The sequence below is a fragment of the Cuculus canorus genome, chromosome 18, assembly GCF_017976375.1.
Source record: "Cuculus canorus isolate bCucCan1 chromosome 18, bCucCan1.pri, whole genome shotgun sequence".
Taxonomy (NCBI): domain Eukaryota; kingdom Metazoa; phylum Chordata; class Aves; order Cuculiformes; family Cuculidae; genus Cuculus; species Cuculus canorus.
In genome coordinates this window covers 5171166-5185740 of record NC_071418.1, presented here as the reverse complement: position 1 = coordinate 5185740, position 14575 = coordinate 5171166, and positions in this window count along the sequence as shown.

The following is a 14575-nucleotide window of genomic DNA, read 5'->3' as shown; positions in this document are numbered from 1 at the left end:
CTATGTGCCAATTTCTGCTGGGCAGATACCTGGGAAAGGGTGAGAGTGGAGTGCAGCCTTCATCCCTGCTCAGCAGCTCTGCTCCTTCAGGACCTTTTGGAAAGCCTATTAGCTACTGCTTTTCACTTTTCACAGCATTACATTCAGGCTGATTTTTTAGGCACCTAAAGATGAATTTAGGCCATCTGAATTTCTAGGTATTGTTCTGTACCACGTAAGGCGAGGAGCAGATCAGACTGCAATCCCCTCACCGAGACCATGCCCATTCTAAACCTTGTATATGAAATGAACCTGTTGTAAAACCAAACCACAGCAAACCATAAGGACTAAACAGCAAAATGATTTGGGGCAAGGCGGTGCGCGGTTTCTCCAGCTCACCCAGTCGGCCATCAATGGGAGTCAGTTATGCTAACTCACATTAATCGTGGGTTTGGTGAATCAATCCCAGCCTATCTCGTGTTTGAGCACAAGAAGGCAGGCTCATTTCTTTTAATGATAGCTCCGTTCTCCAGATCTGTACTCCAGTAGCTGAGGTATTAGGCTGTGACTCAGGAGGGATGAGTGTAACTCTTAATTCTACTGCCGAGCAGCTCTACAACTTAGGGCAAAATGCCCTTTGTCTGTCTGGTCTGTTTAGACTGCGGGCTCTTTGAGGTGAGACCAGCCTCTGACTGGATATTTGTACAGCACCTAATACAATGGAAATCCACCCTCGGTTTGGTAGTTCTGTAATACAAATTAATAATAATAACTGGACTTGACTCCTTGACAAAAAGCAAATAGTTTGGAAAAAGCTGTCTTAAATCTTTCTATCCCACTTCCCCAGACCAAAAAAATCTACCAATGTTATTTCTTTTGGCAGCTGAAACCTAATCCTACCTTGGTTAACATAACAGAGAGAACAGGAAGTGCTGTGAAGGAATTTTTCATTCCCTGGGACGTCTTTGATCCCCTCCCTTCCCTTTTCCTATCAGGTAATTTTCAAATCTTGGTGTTTCCAGTTAGTCTACGTATCTTCTTGTTTTGTCTACTTTGGTCAAGCGTTATTTAACTTCCATTTCATGGATGAAAAACTGGTCTGCATTTAGACTTTGCTGTTGTATAAGCTGGAACCTGAGAACTTCAGAGTCCCAGAAGGGAATACAGCTAAAATTCACAGCCCTTGCTGGTGGAAACCCAATCATTGCTTCGCTTTAATACAGACAAGGTCATTAATGCATTATTTAAACACTAAACAAATAATTTAATCATTTTCTGTTGCATTCACCACCTTTTGTCACTTAGAGTTAGTGCCTCAGTTCAACTTCCCAACACATGAAGGAAAATTTATCCCCATTATACCTCTTGATTTATGCATATCTAAAATGTGCAAAGCTCAAAACAAATTAATGTCTGTTTAATATTTGGGGTTCTGGAGGAATGTGTTGACCCCTATTTCGGTCCCACATGGAATGCAAGGCTGCATCTCATGTGGGCAAGCTTTGGACAATAATACAAGTAATAATTAAAATATGCAAGACCCTCAAAAGGCTTAATTACCACACTCTGCTAAACGCAACCTCACGCGTGTAGGAAAGACAAGTCTGTAGGACTACAAAGCAGGAGCTGACAATGCACACAAGATAAAAATGAAAACAAGATCATCTTGGAGTAGATAATACAACATCTCCTTTGCCTGAGGATGAATGATCCCATCACAATCTAGAGATTCAGTAGCATATGCAAAGCACACCACTTGGAACTGGAACAGCTGCATATGAACTGTCCTTTTTCGCCTTGGCTCTTACTGCTTTGAACCAATCACCGTTTGCCATGCCTGATGATTGTAGCATGATGAATTTCTTTTTAGTCTTGATTTTTTCAGATAGCCTTTTTTTTTTTCTACTTACTATCCTCTAATTCAGTTGCCACTGGCATCGTCTGCACCTTCAAGCTACCGAAGTTCTTTAGAAGTCAATAGGAGTGAAGGCAATTGCCTGCTTTAGAAATTACTCCGACTACCCAGAGTTCCATGACCATCTTACAGCTACTCTTGGTCAAATACACTCATCAGTGGCAGTGATGGGGTTAGCTGTAGCAATGGCAAAGCATCTGTCATCATTCATAAAGTCTTGTGGTGATGGGATGAGGGGAAACGGGTATAAACTGGAGGGAGGCAGATTTAGACTGGACATTAGGAAGAACTTCTTCACCATGAGAATGGTGAGACACTGGCCCAGGTTGCCCAGGGAAGCTGTGGCTGCCCCATCCCTGGAGGTGTTCAAGGCCAGGTTGGATGGGCCTTGGGCAGCCTGAGCCAGTGGGAGGTGTCCCTGCCCATGGCAGGGAGTTGAAACTGGATGATCTTTCAGGTCACTTCCAACCCAAACTATTCTATGATTCTACGATTCTATGATTCTAAGATGTCATCTGTCATCTACTTCAAGGTAGGCTCAAAATTGTCTGTTCTCCAGTAGGAATTTAGCTCTTGTTTAACAAAGTATCTTCCAGTCCAAAACTTCATGTATTCCATCCTGTAGTAAGAATTCTTAGTCCCATTTTATAGCTAGCAAATTGGGGTGCAGTGACAACTAATTACTTTAATCAGTATAATTCTACTTCACTCAAAAAATCAAGCCAAATGTTATCCAACAGGGAAATTTCAAGTATCTGATTTTTTCACCCACACATAAACAAATCTTGTTTTAAGGGTACTGCTATTGTGATAGTCCTCAATGGAATAGCAGGAGATGTATCCACAAATCCTTGTATCCCATCTTATACCACAGAAAGCCCCATTATATCTCATTTTTTTTCCTAGACCATAATATAACTAACACTTACTACTAACCATTGTGGATAATTTTCTGATAGTATGACTAACATAATTCTCCTTGGTCACAATGAAGAAACATTGCTTTGCACTGGCAAATAATGCATGATAATTAACAGCAGGTTTGTTATCATTATTTGCAAAGCTGTCTGTAATTGGAAGACAATGGAGAAGATACTGACTTTCTTACACAGTTACTACTACTGACTACAGAACAGTTAAATCTCAAAGATGCCAACAGAACTGGACTTAGTCTCAAATCTTTTGTGTTTCTCTTTTCTCCCCCCCTGCTCTTTTCTTCTTTACCTAGAGATGGCTAACATTGTTCCTTCCTTCTCTTCTTTGGGAAAAGTTACAATAAAAGCTATAAAAAGTGACTGGAAGGCAGAGTAAATATATGATTTCCCTCCTTTTTATGGCTTGAAGTTGTGAAAATCCAGGAACACTTTTATTATTATTCTATATTATAATAACGTGCACATGGAGGTGGATTCTAGGCCATTATTAACTTCACTGGTCCTGAAACAAGGACATTGCTCAGAATTCCATTTACCAAATGTATATTCCACTGTTCCACACTCTTACTTCCAGCTATTTATAATTCCCCTTGGAGCAAACAGCTGGGGAATGAGTTACGGACTCAATGGCACTCTTAGGACTCAACGGCACTATGCTTTTCTTTTCCATTTTTTTTTTCCCTTTTAAAATTGAACTCTTTTCAGCATTAGCAGAATGGGACAAGCAAACAAAGTGTGTACAGAATGGGACAGTACAAAGGCAGTCAATACCACCAGCCTGATGGGGCTTGTTTGTCACCGCCTGCAAGTACAGATGCTATGGAGACGCGTGGCCTAAATAGGAGCTTGTGCCTCGAGGATCGATGTGCACTGACTGTGCACCAACCTTTAAGTGTGTGTAATGGGCTGTGCCTGGCAATGACCCACCTTTTTTTTTTCCAAGCCCTTGAGGGGTGGTGAATGCTAAAGGGATTTATACAGGCTGGAACTGCCCTTAACTTTATGAGGGTGACCCTTCCTCATCAGTCGGTGCAAGGGCCGAGGACACATTAGGTTCATTCCTACTTATCTAGAAGCAGGACAGAAGGAGAAGTTATAGACTGTGACTTCCATTGTTGCAGCTGTAACCAGAGATGGACATAGCTTCTGCAAACAGGGGAAAATAAATGGAGATGTTCTCCCTTTTTCTTTTTTTTTTCACATTAAAGAGCTTATTTGAGACATCTTAGAAACATTTTCTCCCATTCTCAAACACAGACATCTCCTTGGGCTTTCCAGGCTGTAAGAGAAAAGGAGGACATCAGAAAGAAGATGTAGGACTTTCTTATTATTTTTAAGTGAAGTAATAAGCCTGGAAAATAGCATCACTTATTTCCTCTGCTTTGCAGCATTTCCAGGATAAAATGCCAGATTTTTCTGATGCACAGTAATACTGCCCTGCAGGTCAGAGTGTTTCACAGACCCTTCTGTGTTTCTGGGCCAGTATTCCTCTCCCCTCAGCTGGCTGGTATCTGAAGTAGACCTCTGGGTGCCCTTGAAGGGGCAGCATGGGAACCTGTTCTGATGGGAAACACACAAAGAATATATATAATAAATAAAACACCGGGAGGAGAAATGTAACTGTTCTCAGTGAATGCTTTCTGAAAGGGATTCAGACCCCTTAAGGCTAAAAGAGCCCTGGAACATCTTGCCTGTGGTCACAAGCTTTATCAGTGGATGCTTTTCCACGCAGGCTGCTGCAAGGGACCTTGGGAATGCTCCAGATGCCCTGACCCCACTCGGGGAGGGATGTGTGTGTGTGTGTGGATTTAGTTATTTCATATTTTACACACTGTTATTCTCTACCTGAAAAACACACGTCCCACACCATGCCCCTCACCCTCCACACCAAACAGGCTCCTTCCCCCATCTCTATCTCTGCAATTCCCCATGTTGACATCATCTGACTGATGGCTGTAAACTGCGGGGCTTGAGCCACGGCCTGAGAGCTCCCCACAAGGGCAGTGGCAGGGCAATGGGAGACTCTAACAGCTCTGAGAGGAGAGGCAGGGGAAGAGTTCGCAGAGATGTCGAAGGCAAAGAGGTGTGTGAGAGGCAGAGCAGCCCTCAGACATCCCAACTGGGCTTCAAAGCAAGGCTCGAGGTAGCAGCTGGGAGCCATCTGCGTGCAGTCATCACCCCTGTTAGTGAAAGGACCGCACCGTCGCCTACAGCCCGTGTTCAGGGTGATGCAGAGTTCAAGCAGAGGCCAAAAGTGGGAGGCTTTGAGTTATCCGAAGTTTAACTTTTCCCATGGCCTACTCGTTAGAGAAATGACTAAATGAAAGAAGGTGACCGACTCATGCTGGCAGGTCCCCAGGCAGGGGATTTAGGGCACTCTAGTGGGGTGTCCCTGCCCATGGCGGAGGGGTTGGAACTGGATGATCTTTAAGGTCCCTTCTAACCCAAACTATTCTATGAATCTATCCATGTGAGGCCACCAGGTCTCTTCAGAAACTACTTTGCTTCCATAACCAAAGACAGGAGCCTCAGCAGGAAGCTCCAGCACCCTGAGGCAAAGCAAACTCCTGCCCAGGTTCTGATAGATTTTCTTCAGGTTTTTTGGAAGTAAGAAGTGAAGGGGCCCAGTGGAAACAGCACAACGTCAGGGACAGAGTGGTTTATCCATGTGTTGAACCTGTGTATGAGTAGCAACTCAGAATATGGTCAGCTTGTCATTATTGCAACGCTAGAGAACATGGTGGTTTGACCACTTACCTTCATCCCTTCCCTTCCAGCAGGAGTTAAGAGAACACAACTGACAGAAAAAAGAATTTGAGAAGATCATTGGAAAAAGAAACCTATACATTCGGCATGATTGTACACATAATAAGACTTAATGATTTTTATTTCCAGTTTCATCTTTGTGCTTTCTTACAGAAAGAGTCCATTTTGGAGTGATAGCTCTTAAAAAAAAAAAAGAAGGAACAATTAATGGAAAGAAACTGGAATGAGAAGCTGTGCTGCATTGTTAGATACTTTTATGCAACTCTTCTAGTAGCCTTAACGAGTTGTAGGCATGTTTTTTCTTGCCTCTGTGCCTTCCTGGCTTTCAAAGTGCCAGTAGAGGAATTGTTATTTTGAAAAGCAACGCAATAAAATTTTATTAGACAGAACAGGCTGGTTCTGCCCTGGTATGGACCAATTGCAATGTAGGATGGAGGAAATGACATGCCAAACACAATAAGGAGAGAAGCGCTGGAATGTGACATTGGTATTTGTCTCCAATTGATTCTTCACCTTGGAGGGAAGATTTTACTCCACAGGAAACTCCTTCCTCTTATTCGTTGACAACCGGGAAATAATAGAGTTGTTCATCAAACAGTTGTCATAAAAGACAGAAATAGCTCTGAATCCCTACAACAGCCCCTCAGCAGCCCTAGGAAAGACCTTTTTGCTAATCCTGCTGACTCCTCTGCCAAGCCAGGGCTGCTCTCCACGCTGCAGTTTCTGGTGCTTTAGTTAAGCTAGTTTCAAATGTTCTGAGAGATGTGGGCTCTATCATTTGTCTCTGCAGACTGTTGCAAGCTAAGAAGTAGCAGTTTCAGTAACCTTTCCCTTCTATCTGGGGCATTAGTTCCCTTGACTTCATCGCATTAGTTAGAGCTGTGTTTTGTATAACCTCCTAAATAATCCCTTTCCAATACTGATACCACATTTGGTGAAACAATGTGTGGATATTAATAACACTATTTTATGAATCAAGGTCTCCAGCTCAAAATCATTATAGTTGATCACTTCTGAATGCTGTCCAATCTGGTATTATTTTTGTATGATATTACCAAGAATTAAGTACTCCCATCTCTTTACAAAGAATTGTTGAGATATTTCCTTTTTCTTTTACCTGCATTCTTTTAACTTGTTTTTCTAATTCTTTGGCATATATAGTGGGTGGAAAATGCTATATATTAGTAAATTCCTTTTCTGTACAGCATAATGTTAGAGTGAAAAAGCAGGCCTGAAGCCTGGGGTCAGTTCCAGGTTTCACATGACTGTGGCCAACTGTGGTGTTCACCTACATATAAAAATGCAGATTATATTTACCTCCTTTGAAGAGGTAACCTTTAGTAGCTAAATTCTTTGTTTATAAGTGTTCATAAATGCTGTTTACATAATACATCACGATAACTGGATTTTTAGCCGTGACTGTAATGTGATCTTGCAAATTGTTATCTAAAGGCATTATTGTTTTTAAACAAGGATAAAGCACAGCCCAGGAACTTTCCTCCGGCTGCCAGATTGCTGGAGGACAGCACAGTACAGAGGCAGCACTACCACCTCTTCACAAGCTGGCTTTCTTCAACAGTCCTTCTTTTTGGTGCCTTTCTCTGTAGTGAATTCCTGGTTCCTTGTGCAAGGAGTTCAGGCACCTTTCCCAGACCAGAAAATTTCCTTAGTGGAGCGTGGGGGTTTCCAGAGCAACCTCCAATATATTAATGAAGCGAGAGCAGCCTTGGGAGAAGGACACTGTTGTGCTTGTTGGAGCAAAACTGTGGGATGAGGAGACAAGAATTCAGTACAACAAAGTGCATAGAGCATTGTGACATTGCTTAGATAAGTGTTTTAAATATGTAACCTCTAACTTTTAGAAGGAGAAAGTTATTGCTTATTGTGAAGCTTGCCTTGCCCGCCGGTAGGAGTGGCAAAGTACCGAAACGCTATGTTAACAGTAAATAGGAGTAAGATCAGCGCATGGTCTGTTAGTTTATTGGGTTATAGGTATACACTAACAACTGTGATTGGATGTAAGTTTTTTAATTACTATATGATTTGTACCGAGAAAGATATAAAAAGAGCCAGGTTGAGAATAAAGTTATCTCACTCTGCATCCCAGAATGAGTCCGTGTTTTTCAAGATACAGCAGTGGAGAGTTCTGTTTTTCAGGGATACTTGATAACGTATTTCTATAGGCATGTATATATACATATATAACACATCTACCCATGTGTTTCACACAAAGAGCATATTAGGACTTTTTCGGACCTTTAAGTGGAGGATACAAAACTAAAAAACTGCTCCGCCGAATGAGTCAAGACTTTCTTGCAGGAAGAAGAAGATGTTTTCTAAATTTAACATCGCTTTAGTCATTGTGTTTCTAATAAAAGTAATTAAAAACAACTCAAAACAAAGTATTGCTTAAAAGAGCATATTTATAACATATCATTTATAGTAACCACCACTTTAGTAGAAGTCATGGGTGACAAACTAGTCCTCATTTGAATTTTTCTTTGGAAACCAAATGTGTTTGATTTGACAATCATAATCAAACTGTTTTTCCTACGAAAACAGAGGGTACCCACAAGGTTGTAAAAATCAGAGGCAAATAATGAAACGTGGGTGGGGAAAACAGTTTTCTTGTGAACTGGAGGTGATTCTTCAACTGTATTTAGGGAAAAAGCATAACCTGAGTTTCCTCACTGAGATTGAAATAGCTTCTGTCTGTCTAGAATGCATATTTCCAAGAGGTATGAGAGAGTTGAACACTGTTGCCCAAGGATGTCATTTTTGATTAAGGAGTGGGTTAGGCCAAAACCACAGATCCCAAAACCTCTTAAACTTTCCCAAAATGTAATTCCTAATCTGAATTTAACATCTGTCTCTGTAACAAGCTGAACTAAATCTTGACCTCTAACACCAATGAACTTTGGACAACTTCAGTTTCCTGTGTGAAGCTGGCTTTTCTCCCTCCGATGAGCTATCTCAGGAAATCAAGAATTCGGTACATTGATAAATCCACGACTAATACTTCTAGGTGTTCTATGTACAGGCTATTTGATGCCAAAATGCTATATTCAGCTACCTCCAGATGATATCTATTTAGTGAATAGACATGTGTGAGGCCTCATACACCTAAAAGAATTAATAGCAGTGGAAACTATGTGAAGAATTGCAGGTGAGGCATTTCATTATGCCCAGGGGTATTTATGACCTGGTTTTAATAATGAAGACAGTGTTTTCACAAGGTCACTAAAAGCATTCAAACCTGTCCCAAGAAATGCAGCTAGCATATATTTGGGTTGAAGCTAAAAATCAATATAAATAATACTATTATATACCTCTCACTGCAGATAAAGTAACCTGGCTCTCCAAATGCAGAAATCCAAATGATGATTAGGGATCACAAGGATGCTGCATCCTCAGTAGACACAAACCTTTCTCTCAGGACAATGAGGTATTACACAATTGTGGTGGAAAAGATTTTTTTTTTTCCAGAAAGAATTCAGCTCTCTTTCATAGTAATGTCTCCGTGACATTAGAAATGTTTGAGACATCACTCAGCGCGCTGATGTCTGAAGCTGGTCTACAGGGTGGATGAAGGCAGAAACATTGGGCTTCTAAGCATCCCTCATGTATCTCCAGCAACGCACAGAAAGCAATGCTCTGCAACCAAAGAAAATGAATATAAGTGAATAAATAAAATAAGCAATGTAAACCAAGCCAGTATGTTCATGTGTTGGCAAGTCATTGAATAAACACAAAGATTTAAGTCTACCATATGTCACAAATACCACTGAATAGAAAAACAGTGCACAGTGTTGCCTCTTTCAGCCCTGAAATAGCAATTCTTTGTGCCACTAATTAACTGTATAAATATCCTGAGGTGGGTAAAATGACTAACTCGTTATCCATGAATCAGGGAATAAGCTTTAACAGCTCCATTATTTGCTACTCCATAGTTAAACTTTTGTTAAACTGAGTAAGAGCTACTGCATTCTAGCGGAACAGGGAAGATGGGAGTGGAGATTGTTCTATAGGTAGCTCCAGATGCAGCTGGAACTGCCTCAGTGCTTACTACTCATGTCATACCTGCGTTAATGATACACAGTGAATAATCCACAGGTCAGAAATGCAGTACAACTGCCATCCCATAATTGCACAATAAGGCACACCAGGCTGTGCAGACCTAGGGGATTATTACACTCCACTGAAATCCGAAGTCGCTCGGCCTTTGGCCTCCCAGAACCACCCAAAGCTCTCAATAATCTCCAGGGCTCTGCTCCCTGTTGTGTCTTTCTCAGACAAATGGAAAACACATTTTCACTTCAAACTAATCCCCATTAAACATCACTGAAAACATGCAAAGCCTTGAGCTGATTCTAATAAAAAAAAGAATGTATTTAGAAGCAAATTAGTCTTGTAACTCAGGCACTGTAATATCCTTCTGTGAAAACCACTGCTGGGCAGCTGTGATTAGCTGCTTCCTAAATGCTTTCCTAGGCCTGAGTGACAGACAACTCACACGTTTCACTCAAACACAGAGATGAGCCAAGCACTCTGCAGGCAGTTTAAATCTAAACCTATGTTGGCGGGGCTTTTTCAGCCCTATGACATTACACGGCATTATATCTTTTAGTGAAAGAGCGAACCAATTCTGTCCAAGCAGCTGACTCAGAGAGGACAACTCCATTTGTCTCTTCCATGTGCTGCTAGCTTTTAATTAAGCACCTTAAAAGCAAAGTATGTGCTGTGATTTCCTTAAGACAGTGAGCAAAACATTGTGAGTAAGAATCTTAGCTTTGGGTTATTTTGTTAGTGAAGCACCAGTAAACTATTTCTACAGGATGACATATAAAAAGCCGTTTCCCTAAATAACATTTTTCCTGGGCCACCTTCAATATTGCATTGATACGTCCTAGACAGATGATGCCTCATGATCTGTCAAGTCTGCTATCCAGCCACCAGCAACACTCACTGGTTCAAAAAGGTGAAATATTTCTGCAGTACACCTTGCCAATATGTTATTGTTCTTCAGGGAAATAAAGTTCTTCCTGATCCCCGCAGTGATCAGTTCAAGCAGTGAACACTTTCAGATTAATGTCTCCAGCTGTGGAGTTTGCTCACATTTGGAATATGGTGTAAAGCTCATCTTTCTAGCCAAGCATTGTTTTGAACATCACTTGTGAGGGCTGGGTTTTGTTTTGGACTGGTCTTTTTTGGTTGTTGTTTTTGTGAGTTAAGGGCTTTGCATGGAAAATTGCTTTGTGAGATCTCTGTTATGCTCTCACTTGAGCTAATGTGTTGCTTATTTTTAATTCTCCATTCTGTACTCCAATCTCAGTGCACTGGTTACATCCAGTGATCATTTAAGATGTGCAAATGTCTTAACAGTCTATTCCAAAGCCCATTGAGGCTTTCTGTTGTCTTCAGTAGACTTTGATTGGACCATAACTAAATAACCAGGAAATTTTAATTATTTCATCTTCTGTCCTACTTTTCTCCTTTCTTACCCTGACTATTTTACTTGCATTTGTTGCCCCACATCTATATTTGAATATACAAATTCTTCAGATTAAGATTCATGCCTTCAACTTTTATCTCTTTAGCTTTTATGGATTTTGATTTCTTTATTCTAACCACCTTAAACGGCTTAGACTCAGATTTGTTTTTGTAAGTGAAAATGCCACCTGTTCTAAATTTCCTCCTAGGTCTTTGCAGAAAACCCATTAATAATGTAGAGGATAAATCTCTTGAGGGGTTGTGTTATATTTTTTCTTGATTAGTGATGCAACGCTTTCACATGGACACTGACTCAGAAGATGGACATCATGTCCCCCCTTCTATCTCAGGTTCCTTTCTCAGCCTACAGCAGGACAAAGCTGCAGTTGACAAGGCTCTGTGCTCTTCTTACTGAGGAGATAAGAGAACGTTAGTTGTCATCTTTGATCCATGAAAGATGTTCTGGAGTCCTTTTGCTGGTGTGTGTTTTGACGTTGCACCGTCAGGGCTTTATCTGATGATGTGTAACCACTTTCATTCTTATCAATTCTGTCTGTTTTATCTATAGTTTCTCTGCCTATTCAGTGCTGTTTCACTAGACAGTAATTACCAGAATGATGCTTTAAGTGCCATGAATGCTTTCTGGTTCTCAGAAAATAGTCATCAGAGGAAAAAGACAAAAGAATGCAGGGTTCAGTCTGACTTGCCTGTCCTGTTCATCCAGGAGCACTGGCAGTTCCTGTGCCTGCACTGGGGGAATGCTTTGTGTTTTCTGTCCTACTACATAGTGTACTTTTCCACTGATTAAAACACTGGATTGTATTGTCCCATTCAAATCAGTGCCAGATATTTTGCAGTCTCTTCATTCATCCTGTAAACAGGAAAATGGATTAGTGTGTCATGTTACCTTTAGATTACGCATGGCCTTCCGTGGGGCAAAGAAAAGTACTTTCATTCTTTTAGGCAATATTGTCCTAAAAAAAAAAAAGTTTCCATCTTCAAAAATACTGTGAGGGTCAAAGTCTTGCTTTGCAGTGGATAAATTCAGATCATACTCAGTGTTATACCCTGCAGCTACACTGAGGCCAGTTACTTGGTATTTAATGGCTTTTATTATGGTCTTAGTTGGCTTGAACAGGAATAGTTAGCAAATAATAGTTAAAATTCAAACAGCCATTAAAGTCTGGTCCTGACAAGATGCAACTGCTCTGTTACTAATGGACTTTCCCCCACAAGGACACATTTGTTAAAGGAAAATGTTGGAAATATTTGGCCAGTTGACAGTGGAAAAAACAGAGAGAGCAAATTCTAAAGTTCTTAGGAGGCTGTGGTGGCAGTATCCAGTCTGCACACATCAGCAAGATCCAGTGATCAAGAAAGGCAGCATTGTCCTTAGGAAAGATTCCCACAAGTTGTGTTTATTTAAACACAATTGTGCTTACACATCCCCATTAGCTTGACAGAGAACGCTCAGAGAAATAGCTACTCAAAGATCCAGAAATAATGTTTGACCAGTCAATTAACAAAATAGAAGACCCTAGTTGCTATTAAAGCCCAGAGGAGTTCAGCACTGCTCTGATACAACGGAAATATTATGGATCATCTATGTTTAGAAGAGCAATTTGATTCAGAAACTCTCAGGATCCTAAAGGTTTGAGTCCTGCAACATAATGTGTAGAGCTGTAAGGGATGTTGCAAACATCGTACCCAGCACTGGGAGAAGAATTGTGAAGTTCTGCATCTACTTCAAGAAGGCAGAAGCACCTTTACAGATTGGAGTCTATACATAAAGATAATTTGTTTTCACTGCTTCATTTGGGAACCTTGAAGGTTCCCGAGCAGATATTTTGCATCAAACAGTGTTGATTCTTGGTTTGGCCCTGGTTTGGCTCCATACTGTTCTGAGTGTGTAAAACGTTTGGTATACAAACTTACCTGAATGGATTGGCACGTGAGCAGAAGGTTTTCATTCGTAAGAATCCATCATCTAAAATGACAATACAAAGACATATCCCAGTGGTGATAATAATCAGAAATTTCTACTTGACCCACTCAGCCATTTAGAAGATCTTTCCAGTGTTCAGAAAGCTTCTTCGAGTTAACTGCATAAAGGGCTGGAGACAGAGTGAAAGGCATGTTATGCATCACATGATACCACTTTGTTCAGATCAGATGCAACTGCATATAACATAAGCAACATTTAAAACTGCAGTTACAAAAGAGAAAAAGAAAACCCACTCATCATTACACTTTGTTTATAATCAGAGCTGGAAGCTATGCCAGAGATAGTCTTTACATGGTATTTGCAAAGTCTCTCTACCAAATGCACTCCTGGAATGACAAGCTATTAAACCTCCTGATCCTCCTCTGCCTCTATGGTAAATGTACTCTTGATGCCTGTGATTAGTTAATATCTTTTAATGAAGTTTTGGATTTATTGCTCTTACATTTCCAGTTCATCTCTCCAGATCCCCAGGTTTGGACTTTTTTCCTGCCATACCATATCTGGTTTAGCCCCTCAGCCTGTAGAGAACCTGAAGTTACTGCTTCAGCGCAGTGGTACTTGGTACAAAATGTTTCAGTCTCTCTTATGGCTGTTAGAGCTCTCAAACGTGCCACTTGTTATCAGCAAACATTGATCTACGTGTGACACTAATAAGATACCCTTACTCAAATTTCCCAGAGTGTTAAAGCAGAAGCTAAGGTCTCTCGTACTTTTTCTATTGTCAACGTACCACATTCAAGGTTTTTGAAAGGAAGATGAATGCATCCTTTTAAAATGAGAACCTTTAAAATGAGAAATGTTACGTACCTGATTTGCACTTGAAAATACTGATCCCTACATTTTGACCAAGTGTGATTTAAAGCTCATTAGGCAATTGAGTATCCCAGACCTCAGATAATAGCAGTCACGGGCGTATTTCTTTATTTGAGTATATGTCTTCATAGAATCTTGTGCCGGTCAACACTGATTAATCAAACAACATTGTGCATACTCTTAAATATTAAATAAGATGTTTGTAAAGAAAGATCTGGTTCCATCAGCCAAGGCCACTTTTTATCTATATCTTCTATTGTTGCCCGTATTGCATTGGTGTCAGTAAAGAATGATAATATAAACATCTAGTGTGGCTTTATGCATTTTGTTTATCATCAGCTGAAGGAATACAGATAAAATTCAACCATGAAAGACCACACTCATGCTTTGTATTTCTCCTCCCACCATCACTTTTAACTTCCCCATGATGAAAAGTACATTAAGAAGAGGGAGAAACCTTCATTCTCACCTATAAAAGTTGCAGCTGTTTTCCTGTTTTTATAGAAAGCAGCAGGCAGATTTACTATAAAAGAGTAAATATTCTACAGCAAAGTACTGTTCACCTTGAGGGATGATGTCAGAACCATAAATAACACTGCGGGAATACAGATATATCCTTAAAGGCCCATTAAGAATGATGTGAAAAGGAAGTGAAAAACAGGCAAGCAAGTG